At 41.2% G+C, this 15,768-nt stretch overlaps 1 protein-coding gene across 8 annotated transcripts in view; it reads right to left on the bottom strand.

The window, feature by feature from the left end:
• Nucleotides 1-15,768, bottom strand: part of THADA (THADA armadillo repeat containing) — a 329,451-nt gene that overhangs the window by 168,955 nt on the left and 144,728 nt on the right. The gene's annotated exons all lie outside the window — the stretch shown is intronic.

Raw genomic sequence — 15,768 nt, 5'->3', positions numbered from 1 at the left:
TTTTTGGCCTGAAAAAAGAGCAGAAAAAAGCAAGGAATACTGAGATGTTAGCAACAGACCCACCCCATGGAAGATTCTTTCCTCAAATGAAGACCACAATTAGGTAAACTGAGTCACACATCAGCAAGCCTACAGCATCCAAACAGCCGTATTTTTAAATACAGCTGTATTTTTAAATACCTTCAGGGAAAGTTTTGCATCCTCCTATGGTTGCCCCAATGCCCATGTTAGTGTCACAGCCAGAAAGTACTTAAGTATAATTATACTTTTTCCTGCTTCAACTTAATTTCTTTTTGCTGATTCTATATGCCAGGCAAATAGGAATCTGGGTCAAATTCTGAACTCACATGCCAACAAAGACAATACATGGATGGCAAATAAACACATGTAAAGATGCTCAGCATCCTTGGTCATTAGGGAAGTTCAAGTTAAAACCACAATGAGATACTACTACACACTCACTAGAAAGACTAAAATGTTAAAGGCTGAGCATACCAAGAGTTGCCTGGGATATGGAACAACTGCAACTCTCATCCTTTGCTGGTGGGAATGTAAAAGGGTACAATCACCTTGGAAAACATTTGACATCAAAAGTGAAACATACGCCATCCACACACCCCACTCATTCCACTCCTAGGTGTTTATGCTAGAGAAATGAAAACATATGTCAGTGCAAAGACTTGTACAGGACTATTCCTAGCACCTTTATTTGAAATAATCAAAACTAGACATAGCACAAATGTCCAGCAAGAGGTGAGCCTATAAAAAACTTGTGATACATCTGTGCAATAAAATATATTCAGTGATAAGAGGGAGCAGAAACACATAATAACACGGATGACTCTCAAAATTAACACCGCTGAGTGATAAAGGCAGACACAATAGAAGGCATAATGGGGGATTCCATTTATATGAATGGAAACGACATAAACACAAATTAATTTATGGTTCCAGAACACGGAATAGCTGTTGCCAGGTAATGGGAGCAGGGTGGCTGGAGATCACAAAGAGGCACAAGGCAACTTTTATAGGTGATGGGTATGTTTCACTATCTTGAAGGGGCGATGGTTTTATGGGTGTATAAACTTACCAAATAGTACACATTAAACGTGCACTTTATTTTATACCAATTATACCTACATAAGGCTGGGTTTAAAGAATAACCTTTCACATACTTTAGAAAAGTTGCTATGCTATGGACAGCCCATCTGGTTTCCCCTTCTCTGCCTCCAGCCCCACCCACACAACATCCCAAGTCTTCCCTTCCTCAGATCAAACAGGCACAGCTATTTCCTTTGAACTTTTATGACTAGAATTAACTTTTCCTTGTGCTCTCTTAAAGAATCAAATCAATAAACACTGGAATCCTAACGATTAATCATGTAAGAGCCAAAACACAAAAACTGGTGTCCCCCCCCCCCCCCCCGGGACAATGTTCCAAATCAACATGCTGTTCTAGGACAGGCTTAGGGAGATTAAGTGACTTGCCCAAGCTCAAAACAGGAGTGAATGAACAAGCTGAGATTCAAAGTCAGGTCTGTCTGCCTCGATTGCCTGTGCTAGTTGCAAAAACCAGTGTGCCTCAACTATGAGGCTTTGTACCACCATAGGACTGAACAGCAGTAACATATGTTAAAAGAAGTTCAATTTCGTTACACTTACGCACACTTGACAACTCAAACCATTCAACTGAGCAACGCCAGATTTGTTGGGCCAGCTTTAATAAACACATCTGCATTTAGCAGTAGGATTTTCCATGTGGTTATTAAGGTTAAACAGATTTTTCCCCCATCTTGAGTAGATTAAACTGCTTCCTAATATCTTTTATTTTTGCTTATTCCATAGCAAAAAGGCAAATTTCAACTTATCCCAGTTTGAATCATGCCAAATACTGAGAAAACAGAAGCCAAGTTAGTACACTGTTGTTTAATATAGTCCAAATGAATTCACAATGGAGACCACTGTGCAGAGTTTAAAAATGAAACAAAACTGATCACACAGACACACAGACACACACACACACACACACACACACACCCTACCACTAATTAAAAATATATTAGCGTTACAACTATACAATTTCAGGGGTGGTGTTATCTTTGTTTGGAAGCAAGGTACACTACTTTACGACTGAAGCCCTTCAGCATTTAATTAGGTTACTAATTATAAGGAGAATCACATTACCTTTAAGTCCTTCCCTGGATTGTGACTGAGGCCTAATACATTAATTTCATGGTGATTGTATTTTAAGATGGGGAACATGTCAATAAAGAATTCTGGCCACATCCTCCAACAAGTACATGGGACTGAAGGTTTGGGCTATGACACAGTTTGATACATTTTCTGGAAAAAAAATAAAAATCACTAATTCCCACTGCTAACTTTAGTGGCAAGAGATATTTTATATTGCATTTTAAGCAAAAGCAGCATTCCAAGGAATCTTTACAGAAGGTATATACCTGGTTATAAAAAGAAACAAGAAAATTATTGACATTTATTTATCTCCATTTGAATTTAATGAATTTAGCCTCAGTCTCATCTTACTTCTCAGCTTCCCTCCTTGCCTATCAAAAACAAAAGCCCCCCGCCAAAAAAAGAAAGAAAAAGAAAAAAAGTCAGTGCAAATTATGAGTCATTCTTCAATCATGCCAAGGATATAACCTTCAACCTAAGATTAAAATACAGTGCTATGTGTGAAATTCAATACTGTTTAACTTTTGGGTGCTAAGATCTAATAAGTACATTTCAAAGGAAAATTAAACAATCTGGATCACTTCCATTCATCATCATGATTTCATTAGATTTCTATGGCTTTGGCGACATTTGCTGTATTTGGATCCTGGGTAAACTGGTGGAATTTGCCATCGTTTAGTTTATAATCTGTATCACCAGTTCGTACAAGGCACAGAAAAGTTCTCCACTCCCTTAGATACTTCAAAGCATCTCACTTATTATTTAAATGATTATTCTGACAAAACCACTAGTTAAGAAGAAAGCAAAGAAAATTTATTTTTGAAAGTGGAGATTTTTAAAGATGTGTCTTTCATACCAGACTGTTTTGACCACCCATGCTATTTCTGGCAAAATCTTTCACATCCTAAAAGAATACTTTTTTAAAAAATTCCAATTTTTCTTACCTATAAGAACTGGTCAGGGCTTATTTTGGCTGCTTTCACTCAAAATGAGCTTTTATTTGAGTTTAAATTTTCTATAAATTTAATTTCTATAAATTTATAGAAAATTTAAACTTACTTTAACGTCCTCTTGGATTCCTATATTTTCTTGCCTTCTCTACGGAAAATACTAAATCTGAGAAAAGTACTGCTGAAACCTTGATGACTATCTCACAACTTCTTCAAAGAATGTCAGGCCAAGTGCATAAGCACCACTTGCACACGGAAAAAAGAAGCATCTTTTAGTCAGGGTTCTGAGTTTAGGACTTCTGGGTTAACAAGAAAAAAAGTTTCAGATTTAGAATAGGGTTATATTCCTATTTCTTTCTTTTTTTCTACCCTGAAATTCACACTGCAGCTAGTTAGCCAGGGAACATGTTTGCAGGGCTTAAGAAGTTTCTTGGTCTAATTGAAAAAAAAAAAAAAGGCAACAGTGCAGTCCTCAAAAAGAACCCCATCACCAGGAAAGCTGAAAGAATTGGCTAAGTCACAGGTCAAGAGCCTTCCAACAAAAATGGGTTGGGCTGAGGACAGAACCTAACAGGAAAGCACAAGGTTAGATGTGAGTTTAATTTGGTGAAGAAACATGTGCTTGACCACTTAATGGCTGCTAGATACCAAGAGGAGGTTAATTTACCTAATCCTCCCTCTGGTCCTGGAGCATTTCAGAGCCACTCTTTGAGCACCAGAGCAAGAGATGCTACTATTCTAGCCTTCGAGAGACCTTATTCCCCTCCTTTTTTACATCTGTGGAAGGAGAGTGGCTGTCGTGGTTTAGAATCCATCATTTTCAAGAAAGGGCTCTTGCAGTCCCCAGATTTCCCAGTACGTCCATATGATGGCGGCCAAACAGTTTCTTTATCTTGTGTTTGTTGAGGTGTTCGGGGCTCACAGCCTGATGGCTCTTAGAAGGGCCAGTAATGCCTTACATGCAACAACAATTCCATTCAAAATAAAGCAGACCATGCAGCCTGACCCTTTGGTATTTAAAGTAATGGAGCTGCCAGGAAGCAAGCATTATATAATCATTAATTAATTTATTTTTATTGTGATAAAATAAAAATAGCATAAAACTTACACAATCTTAAGTGTACAGTTCAGTGGCATTAAGTGTGTCTTCCAAGCACCAGTTTTAGGACATTTTAGACTCTGGCCTCAATGTCTAGATACTCTGTCATTCACTGGCTGATACTCATGGCTCCACAGAGGTAAATGTCATTCTGTTTCCAGGTAACTTCTTGGCTAAGTATTCAAAGTCAGACTTCATTCAACACACCAGGGTTTGCCTGCTTGAGGTGAAGAATGAACCACCAAATCCACGCATTTATCTATTTCCTTCCAGATGGAAGACAGAAACTCTGATATTCTCCTCCCTGCCATTAAGCCTTTCGGAAAATAAGGAACCCACTATTCCCTGACCTTTGGGATTTTTGCAACCATCAGACTGCAGTTCAGAACACAGACAAGAAACTGTCCAAGGAAAACATGCCCCCGAATGAACAGGATATAAACAGAGCTGTAACTAGGTAATTAATGGTAGGGCCCTGACTCCCCTCACTTCACTTCTCTGATAACAATCTGCCATTTTATCAGCAGGGTCTTTTATCTGGAAGGATTCACTGTGTTCTGCTGCCTGGAACTATTCTGGGAAGGGACAAAGACAAGCTTTCATCTTGGAAAGGAAATGGAACCACATCTAGAAGGGATAAAGAAGAGTCAAAGCTGTAAAAAAACAAAACAAAACAAGAAAACCTCTCAGTCTTTCCCTGCCAGAAGGGAGAGGTAAATATAATAAGATGTCCCCTTTCACTGAACGCACAGGAATAAAATCCTGGTCGGGAAGAAGTCACTGCAGTCCTCACCCTGGCCACATGTCTGAGGGTGGCAACTTACTTTCTGCCTATGTTCCAAGCTCTGCATCCTCTCTCCCCACCAGCCTTATCCCTTAACACTTCACTCAACCCAAGCCTTCCATTTCTCTTCCCGTCAAAACCCAAGAATCTTAAACTAAATCATACTGTGGTAAAACTGACTGAAAATCACTTAAAAGTAATATGCCTCACAGTGGGATTTCCATTTTAGAAGGGATCAAAACCATACACTTAAATAATGAAAATCTACCTGTGAAACTTCCAAGTTCAGCTCAAACTGGAGAAGGCATGTGAGAAAACTGGGTGGCTAGAAGGCACTGTGTAGGACTTCTGAAATCATTGCAGATAGGTTTCAACTACCCTAGGAGTAAAGCTGGTCCGAATGTATGACTACAGTGGGGTTAGAATCTGACCCTGTGAGTGGCTGCATTCCTAAGAGCAAAGGGGCTGCCAGGGAGTTCAGATGAATTAGCAGTAGAAAGCATTCCCTTACTTGCCCTCCACATATGGCCATTCCACCCAGACCTCATAACATGTCATGGACTGTGGTTGTGGAAGGACTCCGGAAAAGCAGGGCTTTGAATTCCCCAACGTACTTAGAACTGGGAATATTTACCCAGAGTTGAGGCAGGGTGGCTGGTGTGTTCCAAGACCCACAGCCTCGGGCTTATAATCCCAGAGCACAGCTTGCCTTGTGACACTGCTGCCCTTCTGTTAGGCTGTGAAGCAATTCTGCGGAGGCCCAGTTGTATTCAGGGCACTTGTGACAGTTCACAGAGCGCAGACAAGGGGACGGTGTAGAGGACACCTCTCTGTTGGCCACTGTTCAACAGGGAATTCTATCAGAACACAGCATTCGAAAGCTGCTCCTTTTGGGACGTGTTCAACCATGCAGCAGGAGGCAAATCCCCCTCTAGCCTTTTCAAGTTTTCCCTAAGTCCAGTTTTTATTCTGGCCATGAATTAAATTCTGATGTCTTAAATCATGCAGAAAAAAGAAAAGTGGGCAAGAAGTGATTGAATTATACTAATTGTATAGCACTGAAGCTCAGCTAGAAAACAAGAATTACATTTCTGAAGTTTCTCTTCACTAGACTTATGCAGGTTATAATTAGTATTAAATGAATTTCACTTTTCATTTCATCCCAGCTGAAAAGATGCTGAGCCTTAAATTCTGGCTTTACAGGATAAAGATTCTTCGGGGGGGGGGGGTGAGAATAAACAGTCAAGCAAAAAACAAACCCACATTACTTACGCATCACCCAAAAGGACAGCCTTAAGGGACTAACTTGTTTAGCGTTCGAAAATATTTTCAACCCACTGCTTTGTAAATTATTTTCTTGTCTGTGTGACACATCCTTCTGAAACAATTCAGCTTTTCCTTGACTGCCTAGATATATTTCCATAGTTTCTACCCAAACAGATGGCCTTTTCCTGTACGATTGCAATAATCAATAGGAGATGCTTATTTACACAACAGCCTTCACACAAACATATATTTTTGTTAATGCTCTGGACATTATAGGGAAGAGAAAAATCTCATTCACGTGGGCCCGCCTCGTTTTGGTTCTGTGATTATTTTGACTGAGGCCAAGCCAAAGTTTACCTCTGGGACTGAGAGCTTTCATTTAAAGTTAGGAGACATGTGGCCATCTCTTGGGGACTGGTGGCCAGGACAAGAACATCCCAGGCCAAGAATTCTCTGCTACAAAAGAAAAAAAAAGCAACCCAGGGGGCACATCTAGCTCTCAGTGTGCCTCCTAGAGCGTTTTGGCTAGAGTCTTTGGTTAATGAAGGAGGGAGGTGGGACTGTGTGGGCGAAGAAAGCAAAAATAAGGCGGGGGGCAGCAGATTTCAACCCACCTCAGTGGCCTTGTGTGGTGGGTTATCAACTACTATATAGTAACCAGATGAGACTGGTATCCCTCATCAGAACAGTGCCCCAAAGTTACTATATGCAGTTTGGAGTAACGAAACTTTCATTTCATAATAGGCCATCATCAGAACACTTCACTGATTCAGACTGGCCGTTTTTTCCAGAGAAGTTTAGGATTATCACAGAAGAAAACATTGACAAGTTAAAAAAATTTCAACATGAACTGACAGTCTTGGATTCTGTCTTCTTTCTAAGAGGATAAAAAGAGGGTGATCAAGTAAGCTACTGTGTGTCAAAGTCTTTCATAAATATCTGTTGTCATTTTTTTCTTTTTCTTTCAACAACTCTGAAGGTTTGAGAAGTTCTGTGAAGTTTTGCCCGTGGAAACGTAAGATGGTAGAGACAGATGAAAAATATACTCTCTAGAGGCGCCTGGGTGGCTCTGTGGGTTAAAGCCTCTGCCTTCGGCTCAGGTCATGAACCCAGGGTCCTGGGCTCAAGCCCCGCATCGGGCTCTCTGCTCCAAGCCTGCTTCCTCCTCTCTCTCTGCCTGCCTCTCTGCCTACTTGTGATCTCTGTCAAATAAATAAATAAAATCTTAAAAAAAAATTTATATATATATATATATATATATACTCTCTAATACTTTAAAAGTGATGCAGAAGGAGAAGCCCACAAATAATCTCATTAAGACTTTATGCTCCTTGGGCCTCAAGACACATCTTCTCTTTGCTAAGACACTAGCAACTGTGCAATGACCCATGATTTCCTGTCAAAAGGAAAATTTCTTTTGTAAGAAATTCTCAGTATTTCTCAAGAATCTCAGAACTTCAGCTGAGCCAGTTTTATTCAGCAACCTGTCACAACCACTTGGGCTTACCTGTGAGCTTTTTCTTCCTTTGCTACTGATTTCAGATTAGAAAATGTGACTACTGCAAGGCAATGCCCAAGGCAGGTGGAGGGAGGAAAGCTCAAGAAAGCACGGTAAAGTCCAAATGTGTGTTTGTTTGTTTTTTTTAAGATTTTATTTGTTTATTTGTCAAACAGAGATCACAAGAGACAGGCAGAGAGAGGGAAGGAAGCAGGCTCCCCGTGGAGCAGAGAGCCTGAGGTGGGGCTCGATCCCTGACCCTGAGATCATGACCTGAGCTGAAGGCAGAGGCTTTAATCCACTGAGCCACCCAGGCGCCCCCAAATGTGTGTTCTTTAAAATCGTAGGTTAATTTTGGCATGCTGAGAACTAGCTTATCATGGAGCATCACAAACAGATGAGTAGAAAGCCATACTGTGGTGTTAAGGACTAGTGTAGCCACGGAGTGGCAAAGAGGTTAAGTCCTAGAGCCAGGCTGCCTGGTTCCAATCCCAGCTTTATCACTTCCCAGGAGTATGACCTACGGTACCTAAACTTTCTACTGCCCAACCTGTCCTCTCTGTAGGATGGGTGTATAACATTATAGACCTCACAGTGTTGTCATGGTGATTAAATGAGTCAGTATGTATCAAGTCCTAAAACAGTGCCTGGCCCATAGTTAAGTATTTGCTCATAATTATCTTTTATCACTAATGTGATGGAAAAAATCAGAGCAAAGACAAGGAGCAAGAAGCAGCATACCACAAGGGATATCCCATTACACCAAAAACCTTATCTGTCTGGTAGGCCACTGTGTTTGCATACAACCGGGGTTTGCAGTAAATATCTGTTGTGTAAATGAATACACAAATCAATCCTTACAGACTGACTCCTTAAGGAATCACATTTTTATTGTGGACACAGGATGCTTACTCCTTTTGGACCTTGGCTTTTCCAATGCCAAAGAAAGGTACCAACACCTGTTACTTGCTATCTCAAATTGATGATCATCAATACAAGAGAAAAAGCAAATCATTTCAGTTACTGGAGAAATAGCAAAGCAAATCATTTCAAATTTACTGGAGGGATATCAAAAGTCATTTACTTTTTAAACCAATGTTTGTCTGTTACTGAATACGCATGAACACAGTCAATGACATCAGGAGGACCCTTGTGATACCTTGACTCCTGATTCGAACATGTTTCAAGAGGTCCTATGATTATAGCTGGCCAGGTGGAATGTGATGTTAGATGTGGTTGGCCCTAAGAGATGGATGTCCAAGTCTTAGGGTGCGGAGGAATTACCTGGCAGCTTGTTTTGAAATTGCTAACTTTCAGGTGTCTATGGGACAGGCAGAAGGAGCTGGCCAACAAAACACTGAATCTATGGTTCTGGACAAGTTCTAGATCTAGGACATCACTGTATGTGAGGAGCAACCCCAGAGAGTGCTTGCAAAGTGGAGATGAAGAGAGCAGAGGGTAGGGCAAAGAGGCACACCAATATCTGGGAGGCAGCAGGAGGAAGGGGTCCTACCAGAGAGGGAAGAGGTAACAGCCAAAGACAGCCACAGAGGAAAGAGGGCCACAAAGAAGGGAGTGTGCTTTAAGAGTGTCAAATTTCAGAGAAAGGTGAAGAAAGATGAGCACTGAAAAGTATCTGGTGGCTTCTGGGACTAGGTCACTTCTACTGCATCTTTGTAGGCGCAGCCACAGAGTGGGCGCCTCTATGGAGAGTCTAGGCCTCTTGGCCTCTATTCTCTCTCGTGAAGGGGAAGTGATGAAAATAAGGGCATTAGGTTGGGACAACGACACAAAGTAGGCCCTGCAAATATATTTAAGGGACAGTTGAGCTGGTGATGAAGAGCTCTCGCAACAGAAAGTAGAGAACAAGAATAAACGGCGAAGAAGGGAATACCTGTAACTCGCTCGCGTGGAGGGGAGGCAAGAGGGGCCCTCCAGACTCTCAATGCTCAAGGGGAATGAGGGAAATAAAATATGAAGGAAAAAGCAAACAGATATGAGGGTGAATGCATCTTGTGCAGCTGATGTGACTAATGCAGCTTGTTTTAACTAGAAGATTATAAATAGACCGGTAAGGGTCAAGGCCCAGAGGAGAGGGAGGAAAAAAGCTGTGCCAGTCAGGGAAAGCTATTCCAAACACGCTGGGTCATTATTTCCCCCTGTCCTCATTTTAAGCCTACTATAATTCATCTTTGCCTTCCTACTCTATTCCCTAATTCGCATTTGCTGCCTGAAGAGAAAGACATAGATTTTTTTATCTTAAAATGTTCCCCACTACGTAGGATAAGACGACTACCTATCCATTGGCATTTGGGGCTTGCTCCCGTCAAAGCCTTCAATTCAGCATTAAAAATGCCTGCTGAGCACTTTGGCTACAATTCTTGCTAAAGTAATTAAGACCAAGGGAATAAAATCTCCTTAGGGAAAGAGATCATTAAAATATTTTTAAATTTAAATATTATTATGTTTGTAATAGTTTTCCTATAACTTTTATTATTTCCATAAGCTTTAAATGTATAACCTGGAGCAAATACTGTCCTTTTTAAAATTAGCGTAGAGTCTCTATCATTGGTTTCTCTTTTTGGGCAGCAAACCACGTATTTTGTAAATTTCCTGGGTCACCCTTGATTCAAGTGAAAGCAAAGCTCTTTATGATGACTTCCAAGTTATGAATCATAAAACTCTCTTTCTCTTGTTAGATCCAACCATCTACAGAGTAGACAGCCTGACTTTTCTCTCATCTTGCCTGAGCTGCTAATCACTATGGGGGATTTCTAAAGGTCCTCAAGATAGCAGACTGAATTCTCTTATTCTTTTCCCCTTGCTACTTGGGAAAGCTTTCTGAACTTCTCCAAGAGCCCCGGTGCTGTTCCCCTTGTTTATAGGCCCTTGGTCCTGAGTGTGTCACATAATTCGGCGGCTAAAATTCAGTATGTTTTATCTTACTAACTAGATTGCAAGTTCTTCCGAGGATGAAGACCTTCTTTCTTCACTTTGCATCTTACCAAGACCTAACACTAGCTAGGTATGCAATGGATGTTTAACAACTACTTCATCAATCTATTAACTAATTGGATTCTAACTTTTAGAGTGGATGGCAGCAACAGGCCATGGATTATCATCATTGTCAAAAATTTCACCTAAGAATGAAGCTGTTTGCAGATCAAATCACTTGTTCTAACATGACCTGCATTGGCCTGTTGAAGTAACAGATAACATTGAAGAAAAGCTGGTCCATACAAGTTTTGTTTTTTTAGCTTGCTTTGTCAATGCATTCCGTAAGAGGTGAATTCCTCATTCCTTTTGCTCAAAAACATATTTAGAAAATGGTCTTAAAGAGATCTGGCACCAGAGATGAAGTTGGCCAGGCTCTTCGCTAGGAACTAAGAGATAAAAATCAGTGACAGATGACAGAGTATCCTTTATACCAGTTCTCTTTGCAAAAAAGCCACACAATGCAGGAAACATGATTTCATTCCACATGCTGAATCTTAGCTACCCTTGGGTAGAAGTCAGAAATTCAGAAGGCGGTGAGCACAATGCTTCCCGTAAAGCACTAGGCAGGCAGGCAGGGCCATGGTAGAAAGGAGACAGAGTACGTAGCTGCCCGAACTGATTTCACAGCATTAGGAAACAACCTTCCCATGTCTCCCCTGTGGAAGGCCCCAAACTCCAAAACCAACTTTCATTGCTGTATTTCAAAATGTATGTCTAATACAACAAACAGCCCCAAGGAAGGTAATGACTAGGGTCATTTACACATCTGTATGAAAGGAAGAAGTGGGCACAGGTCTGGCTTAAATGCAAAGAGGATAATGGAGCAGCTGGAAAACCCCTGAGCAGAACTGAACATGTGCACCTTGATGATCCTGCCCAAAGCCTGACCTGGTATCAGAGTCACACTAGTAAAACCAGAGGTCAGAGTTTCCACACACTGATGGGACGGCAGTTCCCTTCTTTATCCAACCATAGCTGGGAGATCAGGAAGGTATAGGGACATTCCTAACCTTTAATCCCAATCTCCCAGGCTCACAGAATTTAGCAGTAACCACAGGAGGGGTGGAGTTCTGGATGTTTCTGAGCGCCAGGTTGGGAAACAAGTCCTACATTAACAGCACCGGCAAAGACCTATTCTCAGTTGTCTCTTCTTGTCATGGGCTAGGCTCGGGGGCTCCTGTGTTCTCTCTATAGGCATCTCTGTTCAAAGAAGAGCCTTCAGGAAGTTTGGACAACAAAGAGTTATCTATTTTAATCACGTTTCAGAAAAGCATCTCTCTGACTTTTCTCAAAGACTCAGATGTTCCTTGTACTCGTCGGAAAACAAATGTGGTTTCAGCCAACATCTGGAATGGAGAAAAATATAGCAACCACAAAAAAGATAATTAAATTAATAAGGAATGCTTTTCAGACATAACATCCCATAGGCCAAAAAAATGTTTTCAGAACTCTCCAGAACGAAATTATAGAAGTTACTTAGAAGCTAAACTTAAGTGAATTAACTGCTGGAGGGCACCATATGGGAGCAGACCTCTGTGACCCTATGGACCTTGCTAAGAATGGCACCCCAACTTCTTTTCTTTGTGTGACAGAGGAGCCCATAATAAAAATGTTCAAGTAACATGTTATCATTTTGGAGGCAGGCTTGTCATTTCCTTCACTGTACATTTGCAATCTACATCTAGGTTGTGCAGCTGTTCCAAAATAAGACATCTCAAAAAGATGCCCTGCTGGTTATCTCACTCAACCTCAGACATCCTGCAGAAAGCCCAGCATGTGATCAGTTTTCCTTGAATACTTTCAATGACCGGCAGCTCAGTGTTACAGAAATCTATCCATTCCCTTGATGGAGCATGCTAACTTTCACAAAACTCTTCTTTATATTAAATCTGAAATCTACCTCTCAGTTTCCCCTTGGGAGTGCAAGAAAGAAATTATGTGCCTTCTTCCATATGGCAGCCTCTCAAGAATGTAAAGACTACTACCATGTTGCCTCTAAGTCTTTTCCAGTCGAACTGTTTCCAGATGTTTAGCTTCCTCCTCATCTTGGTTATCTCCTCTGGATAAATATTAGTTTATCAGTGACCCTCTTAAAATGGGAAGCCCAGCACAGAATAACAGAAGCAGCACAATGATGTAGGTTTCATCTGACCAGCAGAGTTCAGGGGGTCTACAGTCTTCATTATCTGGAAACAGCAACTGTGTCACACTACTTCCACAGGACTCACCAGGAAATGCCATTTCCCAAGACTTTCTTCATAAAAACTGCTAGCGAGCCAGGCAGCTCTCATCCTGTATGTACATAATTTTGACTTTTCTTTAGAAAATCAGAATATGACACATATCTCTATTAAAAGACACCTTGATCATCTCGGCCCATCCATCCAGGCTTCCAAGGCTATTCTGAATCTTATTTTTAAAATCATGGACAATGTCAGACCTATCAAATAATAAAGAGTATACAGAATAATACAACAATCAACCACTTGCCCAGAATCTAGCTTTAGAACCCATCACAAATAAAACGGAAGCTCCTAGTATTTGTATTTGCTTTCTCCATTTTAACCCCTCCTTCACCAGCCACACTGAAATAATGCCCACTGGCCTGAATTTGTGTTTGTCACTCACATGCTTAAAGACTGTTTTGAATGTTGATTCCATCACCACTTATATTTATGTTATATACAAACCCTGATAAGCATGCCTCTAGTCCGGGTTCATTTAGGTAGGTAATTCAAATGTCGACTAAAGCGGCATTGTCCTTGTCTATCAGCCTGGTAATCCCGTCAAAACAGGGAGGTGACTCAGGCATGACTTACTCTTAGGGAATCCTTCTCCACCTCAGCAAACAAACTTTTGCAAATAATACCCTGAATGATCCCAGTCTAAAACAGTCAGTATCAATACAATTGTTTGGTCACTGGTAAAATAGGCCTTGTCCCTTCTCTTTCGAAAATCCTTCTGCAAGCTCCCAGCAGAACACCCGCCATCCCACATTTCCCCCAAATCACTGACATGGTTCTAGGCTCACATGTGCCTGAGGCTGTAAATTGCCTGGGTCCAGGGATTTGCCTTCATCAGCAGGCCAACACAGTAGCCTTTTTTTAAAATCTGCTCCCCTACATCTGGCTTCAGGGCCTTCCTTCCAGTTAATTGGTTGGGATAAGCCAAAACAGGTGTTTAAAAAGTCTGCCCTCTTTCTATCATCATCAACCCCTTCTTCTCTCTAGAACTTTTCTTAAAAACTAAATCAAAGGGCCTTTTATCTGCTATTTAAGTATTTATGTAAGTATTTTTATGTAAGTAAGTATTTTTTGTAAGTAAATATTTATGTAAATATTTAAGTATTTAAGCAAGCAGTATTAGCCCCATATACAGAGTGGCAGCCTGAAGCATCCAGGGGCCCTCCTCTTGCATGCCATAAAAATCTGTAAGGCTTGTATATAGATAGTTCTAGGACTTTCGGCAGAAAAATGACATCTGCCCCCTTCCCCGCTTCCATCCTTCCCTCCTTCTTCCATTCTTATCAATCCAGGCCTCTAATTCGGTGCTAACGCCGGCAGCAGGGTAGCTGTGGGAGGGGCTTCCAGAGCAGTTTGCAGGATAGCAGTCAGGGCAAAAGGGTTCAGGGGCCAGGAAGGACTCAGCTCACAGGCCCCTGAAGCCAGAGAGCACCCAGACAATATCCAATACTCAAATCTGACCGATAAGGAAACAGAGGGTCAGTGAGGTGAAGTCAAAATAAAGGTAAATGTGAAAGCTCAGACTGGAACACAAGACTCCTGAAAGGCTAGTAAAACACAACACCCAGATGAGCTTCCTCTACCTAACCAGTAACTGGTGGGATATGAAACATGGCTCCTAGTGTAGGACCAGGAGGCTGTACTACTTCACAGACCCGCAGATCTGCTAAGACACAAAATGTCTCAATTTGCAAATACTTTCACTTCTAGGTTAATAACTCATTCTCTGTGCCCAAACCTGGGTGAGGCAGAGAAGGGGACCAAAGAACAAAAACCAACCAAAAAACCCAGAGTGGCTTCTGCATGGAAAGAGGCTAAGATTTGTTTGGAGAGAATAAGCACCAAGCTACAAATTACAGTTATTTATGATCCCGCAGTGATGAATGGAAGGATAAGAGGTTAAAGTAACAAATGCTATATAGCCTTTCAGAGGGAGAGACAAGCCAGAGCTCAAGTGAAGAGAAAGGGAGGAGGGCATGTCTTCCTTCCCACCAATGTCTCAGCCGCTCTCTCTGCCTGTTTATCTCTCTGTGAGGCAAAGCTGATCCTCTAACTTATCTACAAGGATTCTGGGAAGACAGAGCAGATAGAAATGGGCCATGCAGCCTTGAAGAGGAGTTCCTGGTATTATAATCACAAACAAAGGGAGAAGCCATCTATTGCCTACCCCAAAAACCTCAGCTCTACACCATGGAAAACCAGTTCCTTCAGCTCCACAACCTGGGCAAGGAGTAAAGTGGTAATCCTTGAATTATGTAACTATCAAGGATAAGAAAACAAGGGCCAATATTATTTCTCAATATCACAGGGTTAAAAGGCCTAACTGAGTTTTTGAACCTCCTACCCTTCCTCCCTTTTTAAGACTGGTACAATCCAAAGGTTCCATGAAATGTTTTTTAAATGTATAAAAAAATTTTTTTTGATTCCTGGCTAAATATTTCAATATCTCAACGACAGAAGTGTCCACAGGATGGGTCCCTAGGGGTGATTTCCACTGCCACGTATTTAATTGTGTTACTAGCACCTCAACATTTTTCAGAGTAAACAAGAGCAGATCTCACTGAAAAGTTTTCTAAGGTGAACAATGAATGATTTGAGGAAAGATGTACTCAAAGTCATTTGTAACGAAAATAAGCCCCCAAACGGGTGGGGCTGGGGATGAGGGTTGAGAGACTCTTTTAAAACCACCCAAAAGAATGGTTAAAAGGCAGTGAAAGGGTTTCCCCCACAGGTAGTAA

The sequence above is a fragment of the Mustela lutreola genome, chromosome 9, assembly GCF_030435805.1.
Source record: "Mustela lutreola isolate mMusLut2 chromosome 9, mMusLut2.pri, whole genome shotgun sequence".
Classification (NCBI taxonomy): Eukaryota; Metazoa; Chordata; class Mammalia; order Carnivora; family Mustelidae; genus Mustela; species Mustela lutreola.
Note: the sequence above shows the minus strand (reverse complement) of the source record. Positions and strands in the feature narration are given on the sequence as shown.